The sequence below is a fragment of the Peromyscus leucopus genome, chromosome 22 (assembly GCF_004664715.2).
Source record: "Peromyscus leucopus breed LL Stock chromosome 22, UCI_PerLeu_2.1, whole genome shotgun sequence".
NCBI lineage: Eukaryota > Metazoa > Chordata > Mammalia > Rodentia > Cricetidae > Peromyscus > Peromyscus leucopus.
Genome location: NC_051081.1, coordinates 12,512,803 through 12,522,342, shown reverse-complemented (window position 1 = coordinate 12,522,342; position 9,540 = coordinate 12,512,803).

The following is a 9,540-nucleotide window of genomic DNA, read 5'->3' as shown; positions in this document are numbered from 1 at the left end:
TGTGTTTTCTGTTCAAAGTGAAGATACTTACACTTAATTTCCAATGGTCTAAAAGAGGGTATTCAATTCTCAATTAACAGATGAACTAGTGCAGAAAATTAAGACTCCATAATACTTTCTCTGGACATGGATGATCACCAGATGAGAGCTCTCCTAGCATTTGTACATTTGTATTGTCAAAGTGAATCATGGACAATGCTGTCATTGGACAATGCAAAGGGATACATTAGGGGTCTGAGGAACAGAAAATAGATGCTGTCTAGCTTCAGAAAATGCTTGAAATAACAAGTTAGGTATATAGTCAACACTGAGTTTCTTAAGAAGCTATTATTTAGCCTTTCTAATGTTTTACATTCAATTCTGTTAAATATTTCATTTCTATTAACTTGTAACTCAAATGATCAGTTGCCATGCCATGGGCATGCTATAGCTTTTAATGCTGTTCTCCTCACTGTAACAGGCCACAAGTAAAGGTAGTCATAGAATGATAGACAACACTGGAAAAGAGATACAATAGGGCACAGAGGGAAGGATAGTTCCTGGTATAGTGGCTCATGTCTGTAATAGCAGCACCTGGGAGGCTAAAATGAGAAGATAATGCGTTCAATCCAGACTGTATTCCATAGGAAGATCTGACAGAATCAGAAAGAAGAGAGAGAAAGGAGGAAAGGAGAGGGAAGAGGAAGAATGGCAGGAAAGAAAGGAAGGATGGAGGATGGAAAAGAATGAAAGAATACAGAAATGTAGCTAAGGGTAAAACAAATAAAGAAGGTAAGGAAATAAACAATTCTAAACAATACCAAAACCTTAAAGAGATTTTATTATAGATTACATCTGTCCCTTATTCATCAGAAAATTTTACAGTTATGCACATGTATATGAAGATGACAGTACCCACCTGACCTGCTTTCGAGGGCTGTAGCAAGAAGTGAGTGTGACAAAGTAGGGAAGGTGACTTATTACATACACAGCATAGTAGAAATTCATATTCTGAGATTTTATATCTATTTCAGTCAAGATCTCTACTCTGAGGATTAGTGTGGACTCAGTTTTACAAACAATGTGAGTCAAAATAAACATTCTAGAAGCATGCACACATAGATTCATATGCAAATAAATGAATACTAAAATGAGGTATTAGCAAGTTCCTCAAGCTTCCCTGGGAGCAATTAAGAAGACAGAAAAATACTTGACCTAACCTTAACAATCGTGAAGTCCATATTATGTGTGCCTTCCTGAAATGGGAAGTAAATAAATATCAGGAAGAGTATAATTCTCTTCAGCTACAGGCACAAGGTAAGGGCTTATGACAGAATTTAAAATTTAATTTAGAATTAAATGACTATTTCAAAAACATTTGTCATGTGAATTTCTTTAAGCCAGTAGGCATGAATTGAGCTGGTACTGTCACTATGCAGTGTTATTCACCTACTATATGTACCAAAGTCCAAAGATAATCAAGATTTGGATGCTTTGATTAGAGAAATAGCCAAAATTGCTGTCTTTGACAACTGATCCAAACCTGAACTAGTGTGATAATGTCTCAAATATTTGATTGAAGAAATGTGGAAAAGCTGCACAGAGTGCTCTCCCCATTATCTGCATTCACTTTCTTTGTTTTTGTGACAGTATTCACTCTCCAATTCAAAGACATCTTGCTCGCCTATTTACTATGTTTAGATTTACAACTTTTATTCATTTTTCTTAGCCCTATTTTAGCAAGTATGCAGTTTTCATTTTATTGTTCTGAAGCACCAATGAGAAATAACATAAGGGGCTCACAATATGGCTCCATGGGTTAAATTGCTTGCCACATAATCCTAATGACCTGAGTTCAACCCCTTGAACCTCAAATGTCCTGGTACAAGGATGCATTCTTAGAATTGGACAATTACATCATTTTATTGTGGAAATATCTTATAGTGTATGTGTATAAACTAATCACTATTATTAGGCAACATTTTCCTGTGAAATTATATATTTAAATTATGGAGCAATATGCTTTTTTTAAATTGACTGTAGAATTATCCAGAACATAAAAACTGAGTATATGGTCCATTATGTTTTTGTTTAATTTTAAAAAATGTTAAAACTCAACTTAAACTTGTAGAAAAGCATGTAATTCTTAACAGCTGAGTAGACTACATAAATAAATTCATTAGCCCCCAAATGGGCAAAAAGCACACTACATTCACCATGGTAGCCTCCATACCTAACACCTATCTCTTCCTTCAGAAATATTCCTCTTGATTTTATATTAACTAATTTGTCTACATTAAAATCACAAAGATGGAACTAGAAAATATCTTATTCTGTTTTTTTACTTAGCATAATATTTTTGAAATTTTGTGCAGTTGTGGTTCAGTCATTCCCATAATTACATAGAAGCATGAATATGTATAACTATATTAACCTCTGATACTACAGATGTGTAATTTATACAATGCTTACCATTGACCATTGTAATGTTTATTTATATAGAGCAATATCCATAGCACTTCCCCTTTTCTTCTTTTTTTAAAGGAACGTTTTTAACTTTAACATGGTAAAATTACATATAACAAAACAATTATCGAGCAAGAATTACAGTTACAATATTAAAGATGTCCTATATATCTTATATTTGTGAGTTTAAGGTTTTATATCTAACTTATCTTTTATCATAACAGAGGAAATTACAACTATCTAGTCTTTAACCACATCAAAGACCTCAGAAGGATATAATATTACCTGAGAAATGGGAGAAGGATGTATGTAACTTTCGGGAGAATTGCAACTCCTGGACAGTCACCTAATGTTCCTTTGTAAAGTTGGGGCATATGTCTTTAGTTCACAGGGCTAGAGTCTCTCCGTCTTTTTTTAGTGTCCCGTAGAATGTCTGGCAGTTTTCTCTGCAAAGCAGGAACCTGAAGGACCATCTTGTCAAGCAAAGTTCAGTGGTCATCCTTCCATGGGTCTTGCATGTCCAATTGATCAAGCAGTCCAGGCAAGAACAGTTTCTTGCCCGAATGGCTATCTTTGCCAAGGTGAAGATAAACTCCATGTGGAGTGTCTTCGATGCCCATCCTCCTCTCCAAAGTAAATCCAGTGCTGTCAGGAACAGACATGTCTCACTGTCCAGAATGTCTAAATTTTTCTAAACATTTTAAATGCTATATTTTGTAGGTCTTTGAAGCGTTTAAAGACTACTATCTATCTGAAATATATCTATGTATACCTCTAAAACTTGCTACAGAACCTAAAGTTAGTCTAACTGAGATTTAACTAACTGAGCGTTTTCACAGTACCCAATAGAGATAACATCACCCCCTAAATGGCAGGAAGTAATTCTAAGAAAACGATGCCCCTTCTCCCTTAGGTTTCATAATTCTCAGGGTTATGGATGATAGTTGTAGGGTTGGGGGTGGAAGAAAATATTAGACTCAGTATTCTAAAAAAAATGGGGTGGAGAAGAAATGGAATGGATAGGTATAAAATATGATGGTAGATCATTGCATATACTAGTAAACAAATTCAGTAAAAAAGCAACCTTAGATAATTTGCACTGTTATGGATTCTTATATGTTGATACAAATGTAAACTATTTTATACTCCTGTTTAAGATAATTTGTTTATTGATACAAATACAAAACTATATTTGTTATAATGTACATATATTTCTACTCTTATTTGAAATATTTTTATAATGATACAAATGTAAATTTATATCTGTCATACTTTATGTATGTTCTACTTCTGTTTAGGATATTCCGTATATTGATATATATTTAAGATTATTGTCATATTGCATATCGCACTATATATTCTTACCTCTGTTATAAATATCTTGTGTATTGTCACAATTTTGAAGTCATCGTTCTTCACCATACATTTGCTTATAGACTGTTTACCTTGTTTACGTGAAGCCTTAGTACTTAGGTTATTTTGGTAGATAAGACTTATAGATTTATAGTCACCTATGCCTGTCATTTCTAGAGTTATGTTAGTTAGGTTATCCAGATTTACAGATACATAGGTCAGATGGACAGGTAATATTCAAACATTTCATAGACCTAAAGAATATGGCATTTATTGACGTGAAACACAATTGCTCCTGGCTGCACCAATTTGATCCCAAGAAAATGTTGGGCTTCTAAGACATTTCCATTTGGAAGTTTGTCTTTTTGGCACAAAATGGCCTACTGGGCAAAGAACTGCCCTTGCCCTGATGGCTAACAGTACAAATGCAATGCTGTCCTTTCTGGATAAGCGGGACACAAGAAAAGCAACCACTGTATTCTGCCAAGACAGGGTAAGATGGTCTTTCAGAATTCCTGCTTCTGAAAATGGTCTGTCAGATACTCTAGGCCTGTAGCCAATTTGAATGCACCAACAATGCTGAAAAACATTAGGTGACTGTCCAGGCTGCCAGCTGTCTTGGTCTACTTTTGCAAGATTCCTGAAAGTTGCTTGCATCCATCTACCATTTCTCAGGTACCATTATGTTCCTTCTCAGATCTTTGATGGGATTGAAGACTAGCAGTTATAGTTACAACTTAGTATATATAATATCTTAGATAGAACATATTAAGTATTAGATTCAGGTTCTTTAGAATAGGACACCTTTTGGAATGATCTTTATAACATGCCATTTACTTATGCTCTATACTTCTCTGGATTTTAGTATGTTTCTTGCTGGATATTGTTTGCATTGGTTGTAGTTCCATCTTATCTAGGTCATTATCCCTCATTATTCCTGGACAATATTTGATAACCATTCCTTTGTATATAGTCTTGTATTAGTTTAGAACCTTCTTATTTAGACAAAAAGGGGGAGATGTAGTGGGTAGCCATTCCAGCTTGGATCTGGAAGTTCCAACCCCCATTGAGACTCTGGCAACTGTCACGCCTATGAGGCAGGGCCAGGGGAGGCACCTGGAGACCCAAGAGCTGGATGGGTGAGTGCTCTCTCTGTGCCAGGACCCTGAATGTTGGAGTTGGATTGAGCAGAGCTTCAGAGAACACCAATGGATTGTGATACACCTTCCCCAGACCCTGCGACCTACCTTTCCCATATTGTAAGTTGCCCACTAAATAAATCTTCCTTTTAACTAAGTGGAGTGGCCTTAATAATTTCACCAATACAACATAAAGAGATCAAGGGGATACAAATCAGAAAGGAAGAACTCAAGCTTTTTCTATTTGCAGATGACATGATAGTATACTTAAGTGACCCAAAAAATTCGACCAAGGAACTCATACAGCTTATAAACACCGTCAGTAATGTAGCAGGATACAAGATTAACTCAAAAAAAAAATCAGTAGCCCTCCTATATACAATTGACAAACAGGCTGAGAAGGAAATCAGAGATACATCACCCTTTATAGTAGCCATAAGTGATATAAAATACCTTGGGGTAACTCTAACTAATCAAGTGAAGGACCGGTATGACAAGAATTTAAGTCCCTGAAAAAAGAAATTGAAGAGGATGTCAGAAAATGAAAAGATCTCCCATGCTCATGGTTAGGCAGGATTAACATAGTAAAAATGGCAATATTACCAAAAGCAATCTACAGGTTCAATGAAATCCCCATCAAAATCCCAACACAATTTTTCACAGACCTGGAAAGAACAATTCTCAACTTCATATGGAAAAACAAGAAACACAGGATAGCCAAAAGAATCCTGTACAAGAAAACAACCTCTGGAGGCATCACGATCCCTGACTTCAAGCTCTGCTATAGAGCTACAGTAATAAAAACAGCTTGGTACTGGCATAAATACTGACATGTGGACCAATGGAATTGAATTGAAGACTCTGACATTAATCCGCACACCTACGAACATACAATTTTTGACAAAGAAGCCAAAACTGTACAATGGAAAAAAGAAAACATCTTCAACAAATGGTGCTAGCATAACTGGGTGTCAACATGTAAAAAGCTGCAAATAAATCCATATATGTCACTGTGCACAAAACTTAAGTCCAAGTGGATCAAAGACCTCAACATAAATCCAGTTACTCTGAATCTGATAGAAGAGAAAGTAGGAAGTAGTCTTGAATGCATTGGCACCAGAAATTCCTTCCTAAATATAACACCAGTAGCACAGACACTGAGAGAAACAATTAGTAAATGGGACATCTTGAAACTGAGAACCTTTTGTAGAGCAAAGGACATGGTCAACAAGACAAACCACAGCCTACAGAATGGGAAAAGATCTTCACCAACCCCACATCTGACAGAGAGCTGATCTCCAGAATATATAAAGAACTCAAAAAAATTAGACATCAAAATGCCCAACAGTTCAATTAAGAAATGGGCTATAGAGCTAAACAGAGAATTCTCAACAGAGGAAACTCAAATGGCTGAAAGACATTTAAGGAATTGCTCAACATCCCTAATCATCAGGAAAATGCAAATCAAAATGACTCTAAGATACTACCTTATAACTGTCAGAATGGCTAAGATCAAAAACACTGAAGACAGCTTATGCTGGAGAGGATGTGGAACAAGGGGAACACTCCTACACTGTTGGTGGGAATGAAAACTTGTACAGCCACTTTGGAAATCAATATGGCTCTTTCAAAAAAAAATTTGGGAATCAATCTTCCCCAAGACCCAGCTATGCCACTCTTGGGCATATACCCAAGGAATGCTCAATCATACCACAAGGGCACATGATCAGCTATGTTCATAGCAGCACTATTTGTAATATCCAGAACCTGGAAACAACCTAGATGCCCTTCAACTGAAGAATAGATAAATAAAATGTGGTACATATAAACAATGGAATACTCAGCAGAGAAAAACAATGACATGAGGTTTTCAGGCAAATGGATGGATCTAGAAAAAAATCATCCTGAGTGAGGTAACCCAGACTCAGAAAGACAAACACAGTATGTACTCACTCATAGGTGGATACTAGATGTAAAGCAAAGGATGACTAGACTGCTACTCACAACTCCAGGGAGGCTATCTAGTAAAGAGGACCCTAAGAAAGACACAGAGATCGCCCAACAACAGAGAAATGGATGAGATCTACATGAGCAAACTGAATGCGAGGGGGTGGGGTATTGAAGGGCAAGGGTCTGGGGAAAGAGAGCTTAGGGGAGCAAGAGATCCCAGCTGGAAAAAGAACAGACAGGGAGAACAAGGAAAGAGATACCATGATAAATGAAGACCCCATGGGAATAGGAAGAAGCAAAGTGCTAGAGAGTGTTGATGTAATCAACAGTCTTATTAAATAAGAAACACAGAAACAATGTAAAAGAGAAAGCCGAGAGGTCAGAGCTCAGAGCTAAAATCTCACCCTTCCGCCTGCGGTGTCCCAGCTTCCCGAAAGAGAGCTATATCCTGTCTGTTCATTTTTTTTATAGTATGTTGTTCTGCCTTCTCATTGGTTGTAAACCCAAACACATGACTGCCTCGTCACTGTCTGAATGTACAGCCCCCTAGGTCTTAAAGGCATATGTCTCCAATGCTGGCTGTATCCCTGAACACACAGAGATCTATGGGATTAAAGGCGAGTGCCACCACTGCCACACTCTGTCTATGGCTCTAATAGCTCTGACCCCTGGGTAACTTTATTTATTAACATACAATCAAAATCACATTTCAGTACAATTAGAATACCACCACATTTCCCCTTTTCTATCTTAATAAAAAGAAAAAAAAGCAAAAGGTTATAACTAACAAAAGAAAAACTATATACAAAAGTACAATAACTATATACAATATATACAAGTAATAAATACCTAAACAGGTATTTGACAAATCAGAGAAAATAATTCCATTATCTATCCTATTTTGGTAAATCCAAGATGTATCTAATGCACTTTCTATCCTAATTAATTTTCAACTATAACTAACTAATCTTCAACCATAACTAACTAATCTTCAACTCCCTCAGAGACCCAAGAAGGGAATAATATTAGCTAACAAAAATAAAAACAGGAAGTGCATGCAAGCAACTTCCAAAAAATTTGTGAGTTGACAGAAACAGCCAGCTGCCTGGGCAGTCACCTGAGGTTTCTCCGAAGTGTTGAGGCATCATCTTCAGCCTATAGGCTTAGTGTATCTGACAGACTCATTTGTGATGTAGGATGTACACAAGGTCAACAGTTCAACCTCACATTGAGTGAGAGCAGTCCATGTACCAGAAACACCTGAATTCCACTAGGGTCCTGTCATGATTCAGGATTTTAAATTCTGGAAATTGTTGACAGTTTTTTAATTCAGCTGTCCATTCTTCTTGGCTGTGTATATATGGGCTTCATCTCAGCATCCCCTTCTTCTCCACATCCCTCTATTAAATGCCAGTCTACTTTCAAGAGGCATGAACTTTCAGCTGCTGTTCCATTGTACAACAGAAGCCATCGGCTCTCTGCCTGTTGAGCTGCCTTCGAAGAAAAGGGCACCGTACCTTTTCCGGATGCGAAGGCCACTTCAGGATGGGGCCATATTGTCCTGGCCTCAGAAGATGCCTTTTGATAAAGCCATAACCACACTTGTTTTGGCAAGAATCAGTAGTCCCTTGTTTCGTGTTCTGTCTGTCCATTTTGTCCTATTGATTCGAGGATACTTTGTTGTCCAGTGGCTAACTTTTGCCACAATGAAAGTTGACCCCATATGCAGTTTCTTCAATGCCCATATTTTCTCTGAAGTAGATTGGTACTGCCAGGAGCCGACATGTCTCAAAAAAGAAAAATTTTCTGAGTTATTAAAACATTTTAAATGCCATATTCTGTAGATCTCTGAAGGGTTTGAAGATGACCTGTCTAAAACATCTCTGCTCAATTTTTAAAACATATCAAATATGACTACAAGTTCTATTGTTATGTCTAACTACTAACTTTCATTTCTTTATATCCTAATATTTGGCAATAATAACATTCAAGGATCAGAAATTTGCATTACATTGTTAAATGAATGGTATAAATACAATTAGAAATATACATATAGCATTTTCTAACAATATCAGTTTCAAATTTGTATACAATATAAAACAGTTCAATCCAATGTAAAGTATTTAAAACTAGTAATTGTCTTTTTCTTTTCTTTCTTTCTTTTCCTTCCTTTTTTTTAAACAAGAACTTTAAATCTAATCTCCTTTGCTTAGCCTTTTTCCTAACACTTGACAACAACTTGTAACCAACCCCACTAAATCTTGAAAATCATCCCAGACCCAAAACCCATTAAAAAGACCAAAAAAACCACCCGCCCCACACCACCTCTTTGGGAATGTGGGCGTCATATTCTTAAAATTGCTTCCTGCTGGGTATGGGCAAAGTTTTCTTTATCCTGAAAGAAAAATTTTAGGTTAATTGTCAAATTCTAGGAGAGGTAACTATATCCTTCATTATCCAGTCTGTGTATAATGCCAAAGTTCAGGGTTTATCTCAAGTCCTTATTCAAGTAGTCTTTGAGACTGGATCATCTCAGCTAGTCATCTCAAAATTGCTCTGAGCAACTTGTAGTTCAAAGCTGATCTGTGGATGATGTTTGTCAGCTTAATGATATTATTATTGTCCACGTGGAATTGTTGTTGTTGTGGGGCCC